The sequence below is a fragment of the Balaenoptera acutorostrata genome, chromosome X (assembly GCF_949987535.1).
Source record: "Balaenoptera acutorostrata chromosome X, mBalAcu1.1, whole genome shotgun sequence".
Lineage (NCBI taxonomy): Eukaryota > Metazoa > Chordata > Mammalia > Artiodactyla > Balaenopteridae > Balaenoptera > Balaenoptera acutorostrata.
In genome coordinates this window covers 1,376,285-1,401,574 of record NC_080085.1, presented here as the reverse complement: position 1 = coordinate 1,401,574, position 25,290 = coordinate 1,376,285, and the positions used below count along the sequence as shown (strand labels likewise).

Sequence of the window (25,290 nt, the reverse complement as noted above, 5' to 3'; positions counted from 1 at the left end):
TCAGCCATTCTAGGCCTTTTGGTTGGAGCATTTAACCCATTTACATTCAAGGTACTTATTGATATATTTGTTCCTATTACCATTTTCTTAATTGTTTTAGGTTCGTTTTTGTGGGTCTTCTCTTGTGTTTCCTGCCTAAAGAATTTCCTTTAGCACTTGTTGTAAAGCTGGTTTGGCGGTGCTGAATTCTCTTAGCTTTTGCTTGTCTGAAAAGCTTTTGATTTCTCCGTCAAATCTGAATGAGATCCTTGCTGGGTAGAGTAATATTGGTTGTAGGTTTTTCCCTTTCATCACTTTAAATATGTCCTGCCACTCCCTCTGGCTTGCAGAGTTTCTGCTGAAAAATCAGCTGATAACCTTATGGGGATTCCCTTGTATGTTATTTGTTGCTCTTCCCTTGCTGCTTTTAATATTTTTTCTTTGAATTTAATTTTTGGTAGTTTGATTAATATGTGTCTTGGTGTGTTTCTCCTAGGGTTTATCCTGTATGGGACTCTCTGCACTTCCTGAACTTGATTGACTATTTCCTTTCCCATGTTAGGGAAGTTTTCCACTGTAATCTCATCAAATATTTTCTCAGACCTTTCTTTTTCTCTTCTTCTTCTGGGACCCCTATAATTTGAATGTTGGTGTGTTGTGTGTTGTCCCAGAGGTCTCTGAGACTGTCCTCAGTTCTTTTCATCCTTTTTTCTTTATTCTGCTCCCTGGCAGTTATTTCCACCATTTTAATCTTCCAGTTCACTTATCCGTTCTTCTGCCTCAGTTATTCTGCTATTGATTCCTTCTAGTGTATTTTTCATTTCAGTTATTGTGTTGTTCATTACTGTTTGTTTGTTCTTTAGTTCTTCTAGATCCTTGTTAAACATTTCTTGTATTTTCTCGATCCATGCCTCCATTCTCTTTCCAAGATTTTGGATCATCTTTACTGTCATTGCTCTGAATTCTTTTTCAGGTAGGTTGCCTATTTTCTCTTCATTTATTTGGTCTTGTAGGTTTTTACCTTGCTCTTTCATCTGTAACATATTTTTTTGTCATCTCATTTTTTTTGGGTCAGGCTGTATTCCTGTCTTATTGGTTGTTTGGCCTGAGGCCTCCAGCACTGGAGTTTGGAGGCAGTTGGATGGAGCCAGGTCTTGGTGCCGAGATGAGGACCTCCGGGAGACCTCACTCTGCTTAATATTCCCTGGGGTTTGAGGTTCTCTGTTAGTCCAGCAGTTTGTACATGGCACTCCCACCACAGGAGCTCAGGCCCAACCCCCAGCCTGGGAACCAAGATCCCGCAAGCCGCATGGCGTGGCAATAGGAAAAAAAAAAGGAACAAACGGAAAAGAGCAGAAAAATAACAAAGAATAAAAAATAAAATAAAATTAGAAAGATAAAAAATATATTAGAAAAAATAAAAATGAAAATGAAACAACAACAACAAAGCAAAGCAGAACCACAACAGCAAAAAAAAAAAAAAAAGGCCAGAGGAGGCCCTGGGGGAGAGGGGGCTTAGACCCAGGACACACATGGCCAGAGGGGGCTCCAGAGGGCAGAGTTTCAGGCCCGGGACCCCAGCAGGCTCGCCGGGGCCGAGCAGGCAGGGGAGATGCTGGCCTTGTTCTCCTCTGATCCTCCAATCCCCTGAAGGTCTCTCCCCATCCCCGCTGATCCCCTCGCCATGAGTGGGCCTTTCTGAGGGTGGGAACCCCTCCCCTCCCCCAGCCATCCCCGAGGGACACCAGTCCCATCCCGCCTCCACCTTTCATCCCCCCCCCCCCGCTCCTTCCCCTCCACATCCTACCCAGTCATGCGGGGATTCCTCCCATCCCCTTAGGTGTCTGAGGTCCCCCACCAGCGCCTAGTAGGTGCCCTGGTTATGAGGAGATGCAAACTCCACATCCTCCTACTCTGCCATCTTGACCCCGCCCCCTACAATAGAATTCTGCATTTTAAATCACAAGAGGCATGCTTGGAAATTTATGACTAGGTCTTCCAGCTTTAATTAATGCTTGGATATTTTATGATTTTGACCTCTGGAGCCAAGCTAATCTGTTCCAGTTTTCTTAGAAATATTCCAATTTCTGATTTGCAAATGGAAAATCAGGCTAGCAATGCTTCTGCCTTTGGGTAAGAGAGATGGATGTCAGGATGTCGGAATTTCCTTCAACCATCCTTTTTCTTTGACTCTGGTTTTGAACTTGGAAAATGTAGCCCAAGACAAATAGGGAAATGTGAGTAAGAGTAAGTAAATCTATAAATTTTCAAAGTATCCCAAAGGTAAATGAAAGAATCCGTTTCCAGCATGGAAAACAGGCAGATTTTATGAAAGATTGGATGTAACTAGAATTAGTTTTATGAGATCTTTTGTGGTTACTCCCCAACCATATTTTTATAAGTCAGTATGAAAACCTCCACCTGTCATGAACTGTGTTTTCCTGTGATAATCCCAGATGTGCTTCCATTCAGGAAATCTCAGCTGTGGGTTGGCGTATATTATCCTGTCGTGGGATAGCGGAGGATCCAGCAGGAAGTAGTGGTCATGTTTTCTAGTTTCCAGTCATCCCATCCTGGGTCACTCGCTGTTCTCTGCTGTATCTACACCAACCCAATTTTAATGCCTGTAAGATACTCACTTTTAGGTCGAATTAGAAAGAGAAAAAAAAAGAGCACAAATACAGGAAAAAGATCAGCATAAACTAGGAGTGGGACAGGACTTGAATTCCACCAACTGCTGCCCAAATGGAAAATTCCAAGGAGCATCAACCCCCTTGATTTTCAAATGCACTCTAATTTATTCTGCTTTCTGAAGAGCACGACCAAGAATGAATCTTCTTTGCAAAGTCAGGTGACAGGCCTTTAGATTGGCTGTTAGAAAGGATCCCCCCTGTAGGGTTTGATTTGGGGAGAATTTAAATTTGAATTCACAGGCATTGTTCTCCCAGCCCTGGGAGATCCATTAGGCAAAGAGATTAGTTGCTTGTTCTCCAAGGGTTCAACAGGTAAAACAAGTTAACCAGAGGCTTCACCCAACAAAGATCATCTAACCCGGGGGCAAATGTGTTGCCCCTGGTGATGCAGAGGTATTAGCTGACGATTCATCCTCTAAATGCTGAGCTCCTTAGCTGACGTTGAAAGACAGAGACACTGGAGGGTCACTTGTGGGCGACACACCCCTCACATTTGCACATGTGATGCTGGACCAGGACTGCTCCTGTGGCCTGCAGGCCATGCTGGGAAATGTGGGGACCAGATGGACAGATAAGCGGGCACCGCTGTCTCTGCCCCAAACTATCCGATCCCCTGACCCCAGTCAAACACCAGGACAGATACTTATAAATACTAACTGTAACCCCCTTCTGGGAGATACCCTGGTATTCTGTATGAAATTGGGGTTGATAGTGGTATGGACCTCCATGGTAGAAGAGACCAGAAAAGGTAACAATGTAGATTCCTTGTCAGGGCAGATTCCAGGGGTATGAACAATGCTGGGAAAAGTTTTGGGCAAGAAAATATGAGCGTAAAGAGGAACTGGGCATACCCATTGAGATGGCCACTATTTTTTAAAAATAGGAAATGACAAGTGTTGGCAAGGATGTAGGGAAACGGGGGTCCCTGTGCATTGTTGGTGGGTATATAAATGGTGCAGCTGCTGTGGGAAACAGTGTGGCAGTGCCTCAAAAATTAAAAATAGAATTACCATAGGATCCAGCAATTCCAATTCTGGGTATACACCCAAAAGAATTGAAAGTAGAGTCATGAAGAGAGATTTGCACACCCATGTTCATAGCAGCAGAATCCACAACAGCTAAAATGTGCAAACAACCCAAGCGTCCATGGAGGGGTGAATGGATAAGTAAAATGTTGTCCATCCGTGCAAGGGAATATGATTCAGTCTTTAAAAAGGAAGGACATTCTGTCACAGGCTACAGCATGGATGAACCTTGAGGACATGATGCTGAGTGAAATAAGCCAGACACAGAAGGACAAATACTGTTTGATTCCACTCCTGTGAGGTCCTTGGAGGAGTCAAATTCACAGCGACAGAAAGTAGGAGGGTGGGTACCAGGGGCTGGGGGAGGGGGATGAGGAGTGAGTGTTTAATGGCGACATCTTCAGTTTTTCCAAGAAGGATGAGTTCTGGAGATGGATGATGGTGACGGTTGCAAAACCATGTGACTGTACTTAATGCCACCGAACCATATGTTTTTAAATGGTTAAAATGACACTTTTTTTTCACCAATCAAGAGTGTTTTTTCTGTTTTTTTTTAAATTTTATATTGGAGTAAAGTTGATTTACAATGGTGTGTTAGTTTCAGGTGTACAGCAAAGTGAATCAGTTATACATATATATATATATCCATTCTTTTTCAGATTTCTTTCCCATATAAGTTATTACAGAGTATTGAGAGAGTTCCCTGCGCTATACAGTAGGTCCTTGTTAGTTATCTATTTCATACATAGTAGTGTGTATATGTCAGTCCCAAACTCCTAAATTTATCACTCCCCTGCCCCCCGATTTCCCTTTGATAACCGTAAGTTTGATTTCGAGTTCTGTGAATCTGTTTCTGTTTTCTAAATAACTTCATTTGTATCATTTTTATTAGATTCCACATATAAGTGATATCATATATTTGTTTTGTCTGACTTACTTCATTTAGTATGATAATCTCTAGGTCCATCCATGTTGCTGGAAATGGCATTATTTCATTCTTTTTGATGGCTGAGTAATACTCCATTGTATACATATACCACATCTTCTTTATCCATTCCTCTGTCCTTGGACACTTAGGTTGCTTCCATTGTCTTGGATATTGTAAATAGTGCCGCTATGAACATAGGAGTGGATGCATCCTTTAGAATTATGGTTTTCTCTGGATACATGCCCAGGAGTGGGATGGCTGGGTCGTATGGCAGCTCTATCTTTAGTTTTTTAAGGAACCTCCATACTGTTCTCCACAGTGGCTCCACCAATTTACATTCCACCAACAGTGTCGGAGGGTTCCCTTTTCTCCACACCCTCTCCAGCATTTATTGTTTGTAGACTTTTTGATGCCGGCCATTCTGACTGGTGTGAGATAATCAGGGAAGCCCAATAAAACTGCACAAGGCTCTTTGAAATTTACTGATTAGTCCCTGGAAGGTAGAAGCTCAACCTCTCCTAGAAAAGGCAGGCTTGAATTGACCCTGTGCTCTATCTCAGCTTCTGTGAGGCTGCCTGACGGGTGGGGAGAAGGCAGCAAGGCCACCTTACACTCAGTCACATAGAGTTTGCAAAGCTGTGATGGGTAAATGAGGATTCCCACGTGTCAACTGGCCAAATGAATTGATTGTCACTTTTTTGTCTCGGGAGAATTGAGGATAAAGGGCCTCATAATTCAAAGAGTGTGTTGTGGGGAAAGGGGCCAGACTGGGCAGATGATCAGGGCTCAAGAGGAAGAGGAAGAATTCTTGAGCCCAGATGGGGGGGTGGGGAGATGGAGTGGGTGTGCTTGTTTAAAGCTAACACAAACTTGTGTTGTGTTGTAAGGGGTATTTTGAGAACTCCTACTCTTGGGGGTGGGGGGGAAAGACTTACACGTGCCTTTTAAAAAGTAGAGAAATCCAATTTCATGAAAATGCGATTGCTTTGTGCAACCTTGCCTCTGCCTTGAGCTCATGGAACCCCTTTATAGACCAGGGAGGGTGTCTCTGTGAGTGGATCTGGACGTGCCCCAGAAATCTGATGAGGCACCTGTCAGATCTCAGGTGTGTTCACGGGGAGACACACTGGGACCCCAGAGGCCCAGGCTGGGTAGGAAGGGGCAGTGGTAAGCAGGGTTCCAAGGGGGCCTCAAGACTTGTGTTCCCTAGTGCACACACCCTGTGTAATCTCCTCCCCTGCAGTGTGAGCAGGACTTGTGAGCACCATAGGTGTCACTCCTGTGACAGTGTAGCTATGGGTTAACTTGAGTTCATCAGAAGGAGATTATCCTGAGTGGGCCTGACCTAATCAGAGAAGCCCTTTAAAAGTAGAGGAATTCTTTTTTTTAATTGTTTGTTGTTGTTGGTTTTATTTTTTTATTTTCTTAATTGAAGTACAGTTGATTTACAATGTTGCATTAGTTTCAGGTGTACAGCAAAGTGATTCAGTTAAACATATATATGTATCTATTCTTTTTCAGATTCTTTTCCCATTTGGGTTATTACAGAATATTGAGTGGAGTTCCCTGTGCTATACAGTAGGTTCTTGTTGGTTATCTATTTTACATACAGTAGTGTGTAGCTGTTAATCCCAAACTCCTAATTTATCCCTCCCCCACCCATTCCCCTTTGGTAACCATAAGTTTGTTTTCTATGTCTGTGGGTTTATTTCTGTTTTGTACATAAGTTCATTTGTATCTTTTTTTTTTTTTTTTAGGATTCCACATAGAAGCAATATCATATGGCATTTGTCTTTGTCTGGCTTACTTCACCTAGTCTGATCATCTCTAGGTCCATCCATGTTGCTGCAAATGGCATTATTTCATTCTTTTTATGGCTGAGTAATATTCCATTGTATATATGTACCACATCTAAAAAGAAGGCGAATTCCGCCCACAAGAACGAAGTTGGAAGAGAAGCTCGACCTTCCAGTGAAAATACAGACCTTAAAAACTAGTTAAAATATCAAGTATGATCTACTCCACTCAAGGGGATTTCAACCCAATAGCTGGTAGGTGAAACATCTAATACGCTTATCATGTGAATCTGCCTGAATCATGCAGCATGTATGAGTGTGCGTAGTTGATATAACAAGATGGCATGTGAGTGCGGAAGGATAATTATTTCACCTGCACAGTATATGCAGAAATGGAGAAAATGATTCAGGGTTAAGCCCCACTGAGATCATTAGTCTGTCTTGGGGCAGGAATATTTCACAGTAGAGGAATATTGGGGAAATTTTACAACACCTTCTGTCCACAAAGCAAGCATCACTCTTTTGGGTAAGGGATGATAAGACCTCCCAGGTGGATCCTGGTAGTTGACTCTTTGACAGTCAAATATGACAATTCAGATGCAGATGGCTCCCAAGATGAACCCAGATGGCAACTAGACACCTTCAACAAGTCTCCCACATTCCCATCTGGTGGGGTCTTCTGTTGACAGATCATCTCCCTGTCCAATCACATCTGTGACTGGCCCTTGTCCCTTCCTGTTTTCTGGATATAAGAGAAACATCAGGCACCAATGGTCACCAACACATCAGTGTGATTATTTTAATAGATTTAGACAAACTTAAGTGGGACGGATGGTCCCAATCCCATTTTCTGACCAAAAGATTCTCAGAAGACTTGAGTCATCAACTATAAGTCATCCATGACTAATATTATTAATGGTGGAAGAACCCTTCACAGAGAGAAATAGGGTCGCTCACCAAAAGAAAGGCAGCTGCACTGCTTCTGGATAAGGCAAAACCAACAAAAGTCCACCACACCTCAACGTCTTAGCTCAAGATGCCAGAGAGTGGGTAGCTTAAACAGAAGTAATTTATTTTCTCACAGTTCTGGAAGCTAGATGACAAGATCATGGTGTGGGCAGATTTAGTTCCTGGCGAGGCTCTCTTCCTGGCTTACACATGGCATCCTTCTTGCTGTGTCCTCACATGGTGGAGAGAGAGATCTGGTCTCTTTCTCTTCTTAATAACGTCAGTAATCCCATCATGGGGGCTCCACCCTCAAGACCTCATCTACCTCTAATCACCTCCCAAACACCCACCTCCTAACACCATCCCACTGTGGGGCAGGGCTACAACACAGGAATTTTCGGTGAGGGACACAATTTAGTCCATACAACTCATCCTTGTAAGTAGCATCATTCAGTTGCTCAAACCAACACGGAAGCTTGATTCTTCCTCCTTCCCCATATTTAATACATTTTTAGGCTTTGCTAATTCTATCCATGACAGACATGTCCAATTATCCCCATCACGGCAGCTAGCAGCCCAGACCCAGGCACATGATGAACCTGGACCACAGCCTTAGTCTCCTAAGCATCCTACCTTTTGTTACCATCCTCCAGCTCATACTCCAGGCAGCTGCGTCTCCAGCTTCACAGCCTCACGTCCAACTGCACAGCCTCACGTCCATGCCACAGACTCTAAACCCTCCATCTCCCCACCATATCCTACAAGACCCAGTGTGATCTTCTGGGGCCTCAGTCTCTCCATCTCACCCTACTCTCTCGCCTGCCCTACTCACTTCAGGCACACCAAGCTTCTTTCTGTTCTTTAACCCACTGGTCCTCAATGGTCTCCTATGCTCCTTTCCTGGGTGTTCATTCTTTCTTGGGCTTCAAGATGAATGTCACCCGCTCAGAGAGACTTTCTTTGATTTTTCCATTCACAGGGACCTCTCCCACCATCTGTTTACTTCCTCAAGACACATATCAGATTCTTTTTTTTTTTTAATTTTTTAAATTTAATTTTATTTATTTATTTATTTTTGGTTGTGTTGCATCTTCATTGCTGTGTGCGGGCTTTCTCTAGTTGTGTCGAGAGGGGGCTACTCTTAGTTTCTTCGTTGCGGTGCATGGGCTTCTCATTGCGATGGCTTCTCTCGTTGCGGAGCACAGGCTCTAGGTGCGCGGGCTTCAGTAGTTGTGGCACGTGGGCTCAGTAGTTGTAGCTTGCGGGCTCTAGAGCACAGGCTCAGTAGTTGTGGCACATGGGCTTAGTTGCTCTGCGTCATATGAGATCTTCTCAGACCAGGCCTCGAACCTGTGTCCCCTGCATTGGCAGGCGGATTCTTAACCACTGTGCCACCAGGGAAGTCCCCATATCAGATTCTTTAGTTCTTCATTTCTTTTTTCTGTTCACCGTTTATCCCTCCTAGTACAATAGATGTTCCCTGGGAGCAGGAAGAGTTTCCAATGGGAGGCTGTCCACGCCTCCCAGGACCTGCCTCACAAATAAGCAAAATGTGTTAGGTGGATGAGAGAGGAGATGACTGCTCTCACCTGCCTCCCATCCCTACAAGCAGAATCTCCTCCCCCCAGGATGTCTTCCACCTTCTCCTCCCCTGAGGAGCTGCCCATCCCCCAAGGCTGACCCACAGAGCAGAATCTTATCAAGACTGTGACTTCCTCCTACATGTCCAAACTCCAATTAAAATGACTAATAGGGGTTCAAAGAGGGAGAAATCAATGTCATGTCTAAAAAAAACAGGAGCTGGTGGCACTCCTATACCAGAATCACAGAAGGAGTTCAGCTGGACATATTGCTACGTATAAAACCAACTAAAATACAAACCAGAGTAATTGAAAAAGAAGGAAAAAGTGGGGGAGGGATAAATTAGTAGTTTGGGATTAGATACACACTACTATATATAAAATAAACAAGGTCCTACTGTATAGCACAGGGAATTATGTTCAATGTCTTGTAATAACCTATAAGGGAAAAGAATCTGAAAAAGCAGAGATAAATATGTATGTATAACTGAATCACTTTGCTGTACACCTGAAACTAACACAACATTGTAAATCAAGTATACTTCAATAAAAAAAAAGATTTTAGTAAAAAAATGAGATTGAAAAGATTTATGAGATTCAGAGGAAATTGGAATATTTGATCCTGAGAAATAAACAAACTGAGATAAAATGGTCTGCACACAATAGAAAAACATGATTGCTGAGTTTAAAGTACTGATGCAGGCACTTTGCACTGTGAGAAGTCAAATTTGGGTGAAGTAGAAAACTGATGAGGAAAAAAATCTTCCCAGCATGCAGAGGAAAGTTTAAAATGCTTAAGGGAAAAAAAAAAAATCAAGTTTGAGACGTTAAGAAGAATCGCCAAAGCCGATCTGTGAAAAAGGATTTCCTACAAAGGAATATGGGATAGATGGACCAGATGCACTAATTATAGAAATGATAGAAGGTAAATGTTTTAAGCCAAAGAAATAGAAAAATGACTACATACTGACTTTCTCAGTGAAAATTTGAAAGAAAACCAATTCTAGACATGTTCTGGTAGCATTGTCAAACAAGATAAAGAATACTCTACAAGAGCTCATGGAAAGATAAAAATAACAGAAGAGCCAATACCGGTTTAGCTTCATTTCATCTCAGCCACAAGAAATGACACAATGTTATTGGACCTCCAAGCACTGATGAGGGGAAGAAAATCATTATTAAAAATTCCACAGTGAAACCATTATAGAATTATCTATCGCTCCCAAAGTAGTGTTAATTTTCAATACTGTTAATACAATTAACTATATTCTACTCGGTAACCGTGCGGTGCTGCAGACTCAGGTGGTGGAGAGGAAACCACTTTCTACGTAAACGAATGAATCCTGCAGCCAAATAGATTTATCCCCTAAATCGAACATTTTTTGTGTTATGCAAATTATTTGCCTCCAGAGCAGTTAGAAAGTGTAAACGGGGTGATTCTTGATCCACACTTCAAAAAGACATCAAAAACCAGAAAGCAAAACAGATGATGATTTTAAAAAGTTTTTCAAAAATCAGGGCACAAAATCAAGTTAGTTTTACATGTGTATTTAACAAAGGTTGGATTTTGACAAACTTTTCTTTAAAAATTAAATCCATGAACTCAAAAGAAAAAAAACAAAAACAAAAACAAAAAAACAAAACAAAACAAAAAATACTCCTGACTTAGAATACAATTTCTGTATAGGTACTGTTGGCTTCTGTCTTTAGCCTGAAATTCTATAGTAAAATTCCCTTAAGGAAATTAAAGGGTTTTGAACATACACACACACACACACACAAATCAGGGCACAGCCAAGTCATCCTTGTCTTCAAATCTATCAAGCCATGGAACAGGGATGAAATATCTTTAATAGGATTTTCTAACGATGACTAGATAATTTGCATAGTCTTCTCTGAGGGACAAAATCAAAATGAGTTGATTGTAATGTGTTTGATCCGTTCCTCTGTAGATTAGTGCTCCTTAAAGAGGGGGACAAGTCTTCCCACATGAAAATTTGGAATTGAAAACCTTTCTAAGAATTAAAGTATTTGCTAAAATCCTCAACTGGCATGTGCTACAAAGAAAAAATTACAATTGTATGGGAAGGAGATCTATCTAAGACAGGATATTTTAGAACCAGGAGTCCATGAATCTGCTGAAATGTTTTATCCTTTTCATCATTTCAGAAACTCAGGAGAGTCCCTCGACTTTATGGAAGACCCTATTGAATATGCAGAAAATGGAAGTGGGATGGTCCAAATCCACAGAGACGAACTCCCGTGCCATCTGTAGAATCGTTGACTCAGTCCCTGGTGAGTGCCCTTGTGTGTGTCAGTAAACGGTGTGTGTATTCATGAGCTGCTTAGTGGAAAATATGATTCTTAACACTGACCTTGACCTATAGGTGTTGAGGGGATGAGATAGGTAATCCCCTGCCATATTAATCATGGTGACCATCCTCTGCAGTGGGTCTTCCGAGACAGAGATTCAACTAGGATTTCCCTATGGCATACTTTCTTGGGTCCAACTGGGACTCACAACCAGGAGGGAGGGTACCATATGGCAGGGCCACCTGAGGCCCATTTGGGTCTGAGTCATAACTGGGTCAAGAGCAGTTCAGCCAATCCATGGAGCCTTTGCTGTACATGAATTATACGTGAGAGTCAGGCACAAAATGCGAACAGAATACAATCAAATACTCGACCACGATATCTAGGATTTAAGCCCTGCTCAGGGCACAGGGCATGTCTTAACTTGCAGCATCTTCACTACAGCCCTTGAAGGAAGACAGTCTTCTGGCCGATATTTATAAATGAGAAAATCGAGGCACAGTGCTTGAGTCAGCGTCAAGGTCACAGAGTTTGTAAACGTGGAAGAGTCTGGATGCTAATTCAGACAGTATCAGGCGCAGGAAAAGGAAATGACTTTTATTTAAGTGTTGGGGCCAATGGTTAATTCCCAAACGTGGTCGCCATCTATTGGAAAACCCCTAAGGTCTAGAATTTTAGAGATGGAGGGCAGAAATTCCTTCTAGGGAAGAAATACCCAGAACCCCTGGTGGAGAGTCATCTGGGTTCTGCCGGGATGTGCCCAGGGAAGCGGTCACAGAACGCTGTGTAGCACCCAAGGTTCTCACCTCCCTGGTATCTGACTTGAGGGTCTTCCACCGAGAAGCAGTAGGAGCTCCCCTTAATAGCAGAAGCTATATTAGTAGTCGTTGTAGTGACAAAAATTGTCTCCTCAACCAGACTCTCTCAGGCTCCCCTAAATTCTTCAGTGAGGTCTGATGTTTGGACTTTTGTGGACATTTCTGCATTGCCCAATTTTAGCAAGAGCCATGCTTAGTCGGTTTAACCAGAACCCACACCCTTCATATCTGGTCATCTCCATGTCTGGTCAACTTCATATCTGCTCATCTCAATATCTGATCTGGTTCCTCACCCTCCACGCCCCCCCCCCCCCAGGTGATGTCTGGTCACCCTGCCCTGCCTTCAGCAGGAATCCTGTGAGGTCAGTTTAGCCAGAAACCCTTCACCCCTAATTTTCCTGTTAGTAGTTTTCCATCCACTGACCCTCACCTGCTCCATGGCTATAAAGCCCCACTTGCCCATGCTGCCTTTGCAGTTGAGTCTGGCTCTATACTGAGCTCTCTTTGCCCTATTGCAATAGTCCTGAATGAAGTCTGTTTTTACCCTTTTTCTGTCCTGCTCTGCTTTTTCTTTAGCAGTAGTAGTAATAACAGCAGTAGTAGTTGTTGTTGTAGCAATGATTGGAATAGGAGTAGTAGTCATAGTAGCAGTAGTAACCATAGCGGCAATAGTTGTTGTATTAATAGTAACAATACTTGTAGTAGCCTAGCAGTAGTAACAAGAGTGGCAATAGTTGTAGTAGCCTAGCAGTAGTAACAAGAATGGCAATAGTTGTAGTAGCAATAATTGTAGTAGCAGTAGTAACAATAGGGGCAATAATTGTTGTAGCAGCAATAATTGTAGACATTGTAGTAGCAATGCTAGTAATAGTAGTATTGATAGTTGTTACAGAAGTTGTAGCTGCGATACTCGTAAAAATATTTGTAGTAGTAGTATTTGAAGTAGTACCTATAGTTGGAGGAGGAGGAGGAGAAGTAATTATAGAAGCAGTTTAGCAGTAGTAATAGCACTAGGTCTAGTAGTAATCATTGTCATAGAACTAGTTGTTGTAGTAATTGTAGTTGTAGCCACAGTAACAATTGTAATAGTAGTCATAGTGGTACTGGTAATTGTTATAATTGTAGTAGTAAATGTAATAGTTGTAGTAGTAATTGTAGTACCACTAATTGTTGCAATAGTTGTCATTGTAGCACTAGTAATAATTATAGTAGTGTTTGTAATAGTAGTAGTATTGTAGTAATTGTTAAAATTGTAGTCATAGACATACTAGTTGTAGTGATGGTTGTAGTAGTACTAATTGTAATCATTGTAGTTGGAGTAGTAGTACTAATTGTAATCATTGTAGTTGGAGCAGTAGTAATAATTGTAGTAGTGGTTGTAATAATAGTAGTTTTTGTAGCACTAGCAACTGTTGTAGTTGTGGTAGTAATAGGAGTTGTGATACTAATAGTTGTAGCAGTCATTGTAGCTGTAGCAATAATTGTAGTATTTGTGATAGTAACAGTAGTAGCTGTAGTAGTCCTAGTAGTACCATTTGCTGTCATAGCAGTAGCTGTAGCCATAGCAATAATTGTAGTAGTCGTCGTCGTCAGAATTGCTGTGCTTGTAATAATGATAGTAGCAGTTGTAGTAGCACTAATTGCTGTAGTCATTGTTGCAATAGTCACAATTGTAGCAGCAGTGGTAGTAGTAATTGTAGTAGTAGTAAGTGTTACAGTTGTGATAGTAACCCTATGAGTTGTAGTAGTAATTATACCAGTACTAATTGCTGTAATAGTTATGGCACTGGTAATAAATACAGTAGTGTTTGTAATCATAGTAGTTGTAGTAATTGTTGTAACTGTAGCAGTAAATGTAGTAGTTGTAGTGGTGGTTGTAGGAGTGTTACCTTTTATAGCAGTAGCAACAGTTGTAGTTGTAGTAATAAGAGTTGTGACAGTAAGAGTTGTAGCAGTACTAATTGTAACAGCAGTAGGTGTAGCAGTAGCGAAAATTATAGTAGCTGTGATAGTAGTATGTACTACAGTAGTTGTTGTAGTCATTGCAGGCATTGTTGGCATTGCAACATTGCAGGCATTGTTGTAGTCATTGGAATTGCTGTACTTGTAAGAATAATAATAGTAGCAGTTGTAGTGGTACAAATTGCTATAGTCATTATAGTGGTAGTAACATTTGTAGCAGCAGCAGGGGTAGTAGTTGTAGCAGTAAATAGTAGCAGTTGTAGTAGTAAACCTTGTGGCTGTAGTAGTAATTACACCAGTACTAACTGCTGCAGTCATTGTAGCAGTAGTCACAATCGTAGCAGCAGTAATGGTAGTAGTAGTTGTCATAGTGATAAATGCTACAGTTGTAGTAGTAAATGCTACAGTTGTAGTAGTAGTTACACTAGCACTCGTTGCAGTACTCATTGTGGTCGTGCAGTAGTCTCCACACCGTCATCACTAACAACAGTCCCGCATGTAAGCTGTGCCGGGGGTCGGGTGCAGCTATAGGAGTTCTCACCGGCTGAACTCAGTGGACCCGTGCCTTTTATGTGACCCGTCCTGGCCTCTGAGAGGCGGAGTGACCTGCCCAAGCTCACACAGCTGGTACCAGGCACAGTCTCACCCCTGCATCTTCTATGCTTGGCCCTGCTTAGGAGACATAAGGAATTAAAACACACTTTCTAAAAAATAAAAATAAAAACCCAAAACAACACAAAAGGAGGCATGCTTCCTGTCTTCAAAGAATTCTCCACCGCTGAGGGCCATCACGTCCGGGGAGAAACGGGGCAAGAAATCACCTCCAAAGACACGCACCTTCAAGATTACGGATGACGCACATGTGTCTATATCTGGATGCTCCAGGAGAAAAGTCTACAGTTTTTGTTTGCTGTGAAAGAGATGTTTGAATCCAAGGATTGTGACAAACCATTGAGAAAATGGTTAAACCGATGCCACCAAATGCCATTCCTCTCCTTCTCGAGAGGCAGAGAGACCCCACGAGAAAGCCGTTGCTCATTAGGAGGGGGCTGTCATCCAGATGGGCTCTCAGTGCAGCTTTGCAATTCCTCCTTCACCCCTGGACAGCTCTCGTGACCACAGGACCACAGTGACCGCAGCCCGGGAGCCCCAGGGAGCTTTGCAGCCTGAGGATGTTAGAGCATCTGCGGGAGCCGAGCTCGTCTGGTAGCCTCCCGGGAGACCCGTCTGCATCACGATTCAGCACCCGGTGTTTGCAAGCAGCGTGGTGGCAGACCCCCCCCCCCCCGTGTGCTCTCTGCAAGGTGAGCCTGGTCTCGTCTTGTTTGCTCTACCCAGCGCTGTGAGTCCTGCAGGGCTGGCTCCGGAGGGAGTTTGCATCTTCCTGATACAGGTCGCTTATGACTTAGATCCTCTCTCTGGTTTCCACCAGGATGACAGGTGGTCGGACCGTGAAGGGACTTTGGGGACCTCCATTTTCAGATGGAAAAACAGAAGTCCACACCAGCTCCATGATATATTTGGCAACATGACCGTGTCTGAGCCCTTTTAATGCCAAGAACATCTCAATGACTATTGGGCTTGGATTTATGCACTTACATGACGTGTGGAATCGTTAGTTGTAGGTGCGTTTCTGTGTGTGTAACACACACACATACGTATATAAACATCCATCCCTTTACCACACACACACAACTTATACAGACGTACACACACGCACTAATATACTTTGTCTGTTATACTTCATTAAAAGCATAACTATTAAAGTACATTTAGTAAAAGTATATTTTACATCTACTCATTGGACAACCTGTCTCAGTGTATTTTGAAATATTTATCATAAACAACTTTCCCCAGACAGGTGAGGTCAGAAATCTTATTCTTTTTCGTTCCAACGTAGCAAAAGCGGGACATTAAGAAGACGGTGATTAATTATCGCATGTCCCCCAAAGGGCCAGATTCTTGCATTTGGAACCATTTCCAATGTAATGTCTTTTTCTTTACCCTGGAGCCCTGCCCACAGACCCCTGGGATGGGAGAAATGGGCCTTTTAGTATCACACACGCAGAAAGATGTTTAACCAAATATCCGGGTGCCCCATGACTAGTCAAGTTGAAACACAAAATTAACCCTCACGGGTCTTCCACACAGTTTCCTTTCTCTAATCATTGAGAAAGATGGAACCCTGGAAAAGTGCAACAGCTCAGACATTAAGAATAAGGAAAAACATTGGCAGGCATTCTATTTAGGGCTTTTTTTCCCCCTATCCTGTAAGGGCTGGTGAATCCTGGGTGGATTTATTTTGTTCTCATTTTTGATGTTTGCTTTAAAATTTTGGAAAAGTGAATTATCAGTAAATGGATTTTTAAGTTTGAAGTAACAGTCCAGATGTTTACAGATACAGTCCTCTGCATGCAGGGGTCAGAAAAGGCTCTCTAGAGACAGCTAAGCTAACACCTGAAGGGGAGTAGGAAGTAGCCAGCCACGAGGTGGAGGGCAGTAGAGGGTCCAGACAGGAAGACCGGTTCTTCTCTTAAGAATCTGAAGAAGTTCAGGCTGGTTCAGGGCAGATGCAGGCAAGGGTCTGGGGTTGGGGAATGTGGATCATAGAGGGGGAATAGCTGGGAGAAGAGAGAGATGAAATTTGGGCAAAAGGCAGGGATTCTATCACCAAGTGGCTGATTTTCCATTTTAAGCCGTTTAAGTCCTTTAGTCTTTAACCTATCAAGTGACAATTGTGAAGTTTCTGGCTGCACCTGGGAGATATTCAGGATGGAATCCTTACAGTTGGGTCATCTGTCACCCCTTCAGGTGTCCTGCCTAATACCAGCCCACAGTGGAGTCAGGTGTTGTATTTGTCAAGGTTTTGCAAGGAAACAGAATCAGTAGGATCTAACTATCTATCATCTATCTATCTATCTATCTATCTATCTATCTATCTACCTATCTATCATCTATCTGTCATCTATTCATGTATCATCTATTTATCCATTCATCAATCATCTATCATCCATCCATCCATCATTTATCTATCTACCTACCTATCTACTCATTTATCATCTATCTAATCTATCTCTATTATCTACCTATCTATCCATCATCTATCATCCATCTATCCATCCACCTTTCATCTACATCTGTGTATCTATCTATCATCTGTCTACTCTGGTATCTATCAATCATCTATCCATTTATATCTATATCTGTACCTCTATTTCTCTGTATCTATTATCTATCCACCTATCAATCATCTATCTATATCTATACCTATACCTATATCTATCTATCTATCTACAGAAAGAGAGAGAGAGATTTATTTTAAGGAATTGGCTCATGCAGTCATGGGGACTGGCAAGTCTAAAATCTCCAGGGTAGACCAGCAGGCTGAAGACCCCAGGAAAGAGCTGATGTTGCAGCCGAAGCCCAGAGACTGTCTGCTGGCAGAATTCCTTTTTGCTCAGGGAAGATCCAGTCTTTATTCTTTTGAGGCCTTCAACTGATTAGATGAGGCCCACCCACACGAGGGAGGGCAACCTGCTTTACTCAAAGTGCACCAATTTAAAAGTTAATCTCATACCAAAAAAACACTCTCAGAGAAACATCCAGAATCATATTTGACCACAGATCCAGGTACCGTGGCTCAGCCACATTGACCCATAAAATCAGCCATCACATACCTACTCCCCATTCAGGAAGAGAGAGAGCCATGACAAAATGACCGAAGACTTACCTAGGGGGCAAGAGCCCAAACCTCTCAGACACACACTTCATTGCTGTGCTTCCTCACTCGACAGGGCTATGCCTCATTAACAATATTCCTTGCCAAGCCAAATGCCTGATTTGGTAAAATTCCCACGTTTCTGCCTCATTTACTTGGCATTTTATAGTTGCTTAAAGGTACGGACATCACCACCTGTTCTGTATCCTAATGGACCCATGTACACAGCCTTCCTCATAAAGTCTGAAAAACATGATGGTGCACCCTGGTGCATTTTGTGGCAAAACATATTTTTTCTCCATGGATTATTTTTGCAGAAATGAGGCAAAAGATTTCAGAGACTACTTCAGGCTTCTCAAACTTTACTGTGTCCATGATTCCCTGGGGGGTCTTGTGAAAATCCGATTCCGACCCAGCAGGTCTGGGGCGGGGCTGAGGTTTCTGCATTTCTAAGAAGCTCCCAGGTAAGGCTGGTGGTGCTGGTGTATGGACCACACTTGGAGCATCAGCGGATAGACCTTCATCCTCCGAAAACCCCAGGCAATGCTGAACTAGGCACAAACAAGTTTCTTGATTTCTGGTCTCTATGGAGCGTCTTCACCTGAGCTTCTGTAAGTCCGTGTGTATCCTCTAAGTAAGGTGTTGCCCAACCTCCTAGAGGCCAGGTGCGCTGGAAAGTTGTGGCCACCCAGGGTGTCTCCTGGGGTGTTAGCTTTGTGTAATCAGGCGAGAAGCTCATTCAGCACACGAGATCACATTATGGCCAGCGTGTGCACGTTCCCAAGGCTTCGACCAAAGTATTCACCCCGATTAAAATGCTCTCGTGGTGTGGCATGACGAGGCAATGCGCCAGGCAGCCAGGATGGAGACAACTTAAGTAAACAGACTCCTACCCACTGTCAAAAGTCCAGGCACACAAAACCACTCATAACACCCAGCTACGCCCTCCACTGCATTCATGTGCCTCGTTGACAACCAACCAAAGGGCTACAGTGTGTCTTCCACTCCTGCCTTTGCAGAATTATTTCAGTGCATTGGTCTTGAAGAGGATGCATGGAAAAGAGAAACAGAAGGCATGGCTGTGTGGACAAAAATATGTCACCTGCCATAACAGTAAACAAAGGACGTTGAGGCCATCAAGCCTTCAGCCACTGCAGCCGCCCCCAGTGGTGCCCCCTGAGGGGATTCAGGATGGGGAAAAACAGGATCCTGGCCCTAGAGAGTTAAGGTGCACATCAGAGGAATGATTTCAGTGAGCCCAGACTCTTGCATCTTCCCATACATAGAAAAGCGCTACATTCATTCTCTTGAGATGTCTGGTTTCTTGAATAATCTTCTGATATTCGGACTAGCTGGGTTTTGTTGCAAAAACCCCTATATATCGTGGCTGCCCCCTGACCTCTTTGGAACAGTCCCCCAGAGCTACCTGAGAGGCTGCACCCCGGGCTTAAGTCCTCAGCAAGTCCACCAAATAAAGCGTCATTCTCAACTTTTAGGTTGTGCACTTTTTTCAGTTGACAGCTGATGGCAGAGGACCGTGACCAAATCCAAGGAAGGAAAAATAATGAAATCAGAATTTGGTGGGCTGTGTGGAAATCTATCTTGGTTTATGTGGACCAGGCCATGGCCAACCCCTAGAGCTCTGAGCCCATATACCCGGCACTGCTGACTTGAAAAACCCTAAAATTAACCCCAAATTCTATTCCTCTAGATTCCGTAGTCATGCATGTGAAAATTAAATTATATTAGCTATTAATATAATTAATTTATATGAGCTACCATTTTACGGGTACCATGTGTATATATATATATTTATACATATGTATACTTAATGTATTTAATTATATTTATATAAAATATATAAATATATATATATGATTTCCAAAATTGAGAGGGAATAAATACATATGACTCCAAAGCTGTCTCCAAAACTGAGATAGAATACATTCCTGTTGCGTTAAGCCACCGGTTTGGGGTATTTTATTACAGCAGCCCCAGGAAAACAAATACCCAACGTAAATATCTCAGCAGAGGGAAATATCACATAAATACAAGCATAGCTCGTATAGACTATACCTGATAAGACTGTAACTTGGTGATTAAAATGCTTGTGATGAGAAATAGGAGAAAAGTCGGGGTACAGATTTCTCCGTGTTTACTGAGAACTGCTTTCAGCAGGAGGCCTGGGGGTGTGTTCGCACAGGTTTGCTTTGGAAGCGTTTCTGGTGTGGTTTGCAAGCCGCCACTCATGAAAGCCACGCTGGGACTTCACAGTTGGTGGGAAACTGTGCTGTGATTTCTGATGGCTCCAGAGCTACCCGACGCCTTATGTGTTAACCACTAAGAAGCTAAGGAAAGGGAGGGGTCCTTGCCTGGATCCGGCTGGACCCAAGCCCAAAAGTTGGCTGCATGATATTCAGCGCACAAAGCAAGGAGAGAAGCCCTCATCCCCTGCAGGGGGCACAAACCCTGCTTGCTTTGTGCGCTCCACGCCCAATCGCCAATATTCCTCTTAGAAAGTGTCGACTTGGAAAAAAAAAAGCACAACGTGAGAGTTGTGAGTTTATTTGGGGCAAAATGAGGACTATAGCCTGGGAGACAGCATTTCAGACAGCTCTGAGAACTGCTCCAAAGAGGTAGGAGGGGAGGTCAGCATATATGTGACTTTGGTGAAGGGGGAGTGCATGCAATCAAGCACATACTTTTGCAGAAGGTTTCTGCTAGTCTCGTGCAGGTTACTGCTAGTCACGCGGAGCAGACATCACCAGGAAGGATTTTAGTGCTTTTCTGGATACGAGGAGATGCAAGCATTGGGCTCATAAAATCGTCTCCTGAAAATATCTTACTATCTGAAGGCCTGTTCTGCCAGTTTTTCCCAGAGCACAGAGTTCCTCATTCCTGATCTCCATCCTGAGCTCCTTTCCGGGGGTGTTGAAGGTCAGCAGCTGCAGCGGCTCAAGATTTAATCCTCGTAGAGGTAGATGGCAAGTGCCCATTTGTAGTTGGCAAAAGCAACACGAGAAAAGTACTCCCCCAGCCCCCTCCTAAGTCACCCTCATGAGCAGCTAATGGAGGGCGATAACAGAGTGAAAAACCAGTGTGGATTACATGCCCACTGAGTACCAGTGGCCCCACTAAATGCTTACAATGCTCTGTTGACAAAGGGATGGTGTAGCTCCCATTTAACAGGTCAAGGAACTTAAGTTTAGAGAGATTAAGTAATCAAGTCAAGGTCCCTCCACTGACCAGAGGCAGAGCTTCTCCTGTTTACCTGAAAGACTCCAGAATCCTCTTCTGTGATCACCTGGTGACCATGGTTCAGGAACAAAGGGTCTAAACCCACCTGCCTCCAAATCAAAGATGGTGCGTGGCAGAATCAACCTCGTAAGTCCTGAGGTCCCACAGACCTTCTCTTCCTCCTTCCTTGGTTCACCCTCTTTCATGTATTAATTCAACAAGTATTTATCTATGAAGGGGTTCTCTGTGCTGGTCACGATTCTGGCTCCAGTGAACAAGCCAGGTCAAGTCCCTGCTCAATGTCCCTCCTGGGGGGAGAAGCAGACAGTGAACGGAGATGCAAGTAGATGAAACGCACAATGTGTTTTTACAACATGGTCGGGAGTGTTCTGAGGTAGAGCGGGGAGAGGACAGACTGACCAGAGGAGCCCTTGCAGCACTGTGGCCGGAGAGGGCTTCTATGCGGGGTGACGTTTGTCCAGAGACCTGGGTGAGGTGAGGAAGGGAAAGGACAGCTGTGCCCCAGCCAGGAGCAGACTGTGCGGATGGTAGAACAGCGATGGTTCAGCACGGAGGGATGCAGCTCGAGCAGGCGTGTGTGCAGGAGGCTGAGGTCAGAGGGACGGGGCAGGTCTTGTTATCTTACTTGGATTTTGGAGTTTATCATGAGTGAGATGGGAGCCACTGGAGGTTTTTTTCGGATGGAGCCCATGCTGGTGGTGGTCTACCCGCAACTGCTGGGAATTCCTTGCCATTTCCATGAACAGCGACCTGTCTTCCAATGCAAGCCCTGACTCTTGGTTGGATACCTACCCTGCTTGCTGGAACACAGGGGGCCCAAGGGAGAGACAAGCTGCAAATCTGGGAAAGGCACATAGCCCCGCTGGTAACTACTGAACACAGGGTTAAATACCCCAGCTCACACACCTCTCAGCCAGGATCACCCGAGGAAAGTGTTTCTATGGAGCTTCTCAGAGCATCACCATGATATTACGCTCCAGTCACCTGGGTGTGGCTGGCCTGATAATTCCCCCCTCCTTGGCTACTTTCCTTCCTTGTGTGACCTCCCCATCCCACTACTGGAGCTCCCTGCCCCTCCCTGCATTCAACCCTCAACCCAGGCTCTGCTTCTGGGGGAAGGTCAGTTGCGAAACCTGACCTGGGTACAAACAGGATCAGTCTGACTGCTGTGTGGACGACAGTGATGCAGGAGGGATTGGTGGCAGGTCCCGGATGTTGGAGTGGTCCAGGGACAGATGTCCAGCGTCTTGGACCAGGCAGGAGATGGAGGTGGGGTGATGAGAAGCAGGCTTACTGGGGACTTGCTGATGAACGGCGTAAACAGATGGAGGGAATCTGCGTGGTTATCTGGGCTTCTCTTTTCCTCGCCGAGGCTACCCTGTTCTTGATGGTTCTGTTTCTTCTCGCTCTCTCGCCTTGCATTCTCCAGCTCTCCCCCATACCCACCACCTTGATCTGGCTCATTAACAGTACTGCAGAATTTAATTCAACGCAGGGCTCTTGTGGAGCATGGTGTAGGCGTTAGACACTCACCCAGGTACCAGGGAGACAGAAATTAGTACTTCCCATCCAAGGTGTGATGAACAGATGCATCAAATAATCGGGATACAGTGTAAAACTGCACCACGTCTGTCTGATGTGAAGACAAGTTTGGGAAAATAAAACTTGTCTTTTCTGAGTAGTGTTTTTTTTAATTGGAGTAGAGTTGATTTACAATATCATGTTAGTTTCAGGTGTACAGCAAAGTGAATCAGTTATACATATGTATACATTTTTCAGATTCTTTTCCATTATAGGTTATTACAAGATATTGAATATAGTTCCCTGTGTTATATAGTAGGTCCTTGTTGCTTATCTGTTTATATATAGTAGTATGTATGTGTTAATCCCCAACTCCTAATTTATCCCTCCCCACCTTTCCCCATTGGTGACCATAACTTTGTTTTCTGTGTCTGTGGGTCTGTTTCTGTTTTGTAAATAAGTTCATTTGTATCATTTTTTAGATTCCACATATAAGTGATACCATAAGATATTTGTCTTTCTCTGTATGACGTACTTCACTTAGTATGATCATCTCTAGGTCCATCCATGTTGCTGCAAATGGCATTATTTCATTCTTTTTTATGGCTGAGTAATATTCCATTGTATATATGTACCACATCTTCTTTATCCATTCATCTGTTGATTGGGTTGTTTCCATGTCTTGGACATTGTAAATAGTACTGCTATGAACATAGGGGTGCATGTATCTTTTCGAATTAGAGTCTTCTCTGGATATATGCCCAGGAGTGGGATTGCTGGGTCACATGGTAGCTCTGTTTTTAGGTTTTTAAGGAACCTCCATACTGTTCTCCATAGTGGCTATACCAATTTACATTCCCACCAACAGCATAAGAGGGTTCACTTTTCTCCACACCCTCTCCAGTATTTATTGTTTGTAGACTTTTTGATGATGGCCATTCTGACTGGTGTGAGGTGGTACCTCATTACAGTTTTGATTTGCATTTCTCTAATAATTAGCAACACTGAGCATCTTTTCATGTGCCTGTTGGCCATCTGGATGTCTTCTTTGGAGAAATGTCTATTTAAGTCTTCTGCCCAGTTTTCGATTGTGTTGTTTTTTGTTGTTGTTGAGTTGTGTACACTGTTTGTATATTTTGGAAATTAAGCCTTTGTCGGTCCTATTGTTTGCAAATATTTTCTCCCAGTCCCTAGGTTGAATTTTCATTTTGTTAATGGTTTCCTTTGCTGTGCAAAAGCTTGTAAGTTAGATTAGGTCCCATTTGTTTATTTTTGCTTTTATTCTATTGCCTTTGGAGACTGACCTAAGCAGACATTGGTGCGATTTATGTCAGAGAATGTTTTGCGTAATTCTCTTCTAGGAGTTTTTTAAATTTACTTTTATTTATTTTTGGCTGCATTGGGTCTTCGTTGCAGTGCGCGGGCTTCTCATTGCAGTGGCTTCTCTTGTTGTGGAGCACAGGGTCTAGGCACGTGGGCTTCAGTAGTTGTGGCTCATGGGCTCCAGAGCGCAGGCTCAGGAGTTGTGGCGCACGGGCTTAGCTGCTTCGCGGCATGTGGGATCTTCCCAGACCAGGGCTCGAACCCGTGTCCCCTGCATTGGCAGGTGGGTTTTTAACCAGTGCGCCACCAGGGAAGCCCTCTTCTAGGAGTTTTATGGTGTCATGTCTTATATTTAAGTCTTTAAGCCATTTTATTTTTGTATATGGGGTATGGGTGTGTTCTAACTTCACTGATTTGCATGCTGAGCAGTGTTTTTGAATGTCTGTCTTTATAGAAAATACAATGGGTATATATTTATATTTATCTCCTGATGCATAAACACACACACACACACACAAACACATAAATTATAAATAGTTGCCTTCTAATTAACTGAAGTAGGTTGTCTTGCAGTGTGACCCTTCAAGAAAATAAAGATGTTCATCAGAAATGGATCACGTATACAACTGTCATGTGTATAATTTTCAAGAGACTGTATAATTTAGCTCATTTGTCTCTTTTAGCCTCATCTGTGATGAGGCTACATCATTTCATCATCAAGATGATCTTCACCACTGTCATCACCACCACCACCACCATCACCACCACGACCACCACCATCATCATCACCATCATCATCACCACCATCATCACCACCATCACCACCACCACCATCAGCACCACCACCATCACCATCACCATCATCACCACCATCATCACCACCATCATCACCACCACCATCATCACCATCATTATCACCACCATCATCACCACCACCATCATCACCATCATTATCACCATCATCACCATCACCATCATCACCACCATCATCATCACCACCACCATCATCACCACCATCACCACCACCACCACCATCATCATCACCACCATCACCACCACCATCATCACCACCACCATCACCACCACCATCATCATCATCACCATCACCACCACCATCATCACCACCATCACCACCACCATCATCACCACCATCAGCACCATCATCACCATCACCATCATCACCATCATCACCACCATCATCACCACAATCATCAGCAGCACCACCATCATCACCACCACCATCACCATCATCACCATCATCACCATCATCATCATTACCACCACCATCACCACCACCATCATCACCACCACCATCACCACCACCATCACCACCACCATCATCATCACCACCACCATCACCACCACCATCACCATCACCACCACCATCATCATCACCACCATCATCACCACCACCACCACCATCATCAC

General features: G+C 43.5%; 1 protein-coding gene across 8 annotated transcripts in view; it reads left to right on the top strand.

The window, feature by feature from the left end:
• The window catches only part of DHRSX (dehydrogenase/reductase X-linked), a 331,509-nt gene that overhangs the window by 285,123 nt on the left and 21,096 nt on the right, over positions 1-25,290 (top strand). For all 8 annotated transcript variants that reach the window (XR_009006655.1, XR_009006656.1, XR_009006658.1 and 5 more), the window contains 3 exons: positions 6,147-6,203; positions 6,383-6,676; positions 11,119-11,244. The gene's annotated coding sequence lies outside the window, so the exon portion shown is untranslated. The remainder of the gene's footprint in view (positions 1-6,146; positions 6,204-6,382; positions 6,677-11,118; positions 11,245-25,290) is intronic.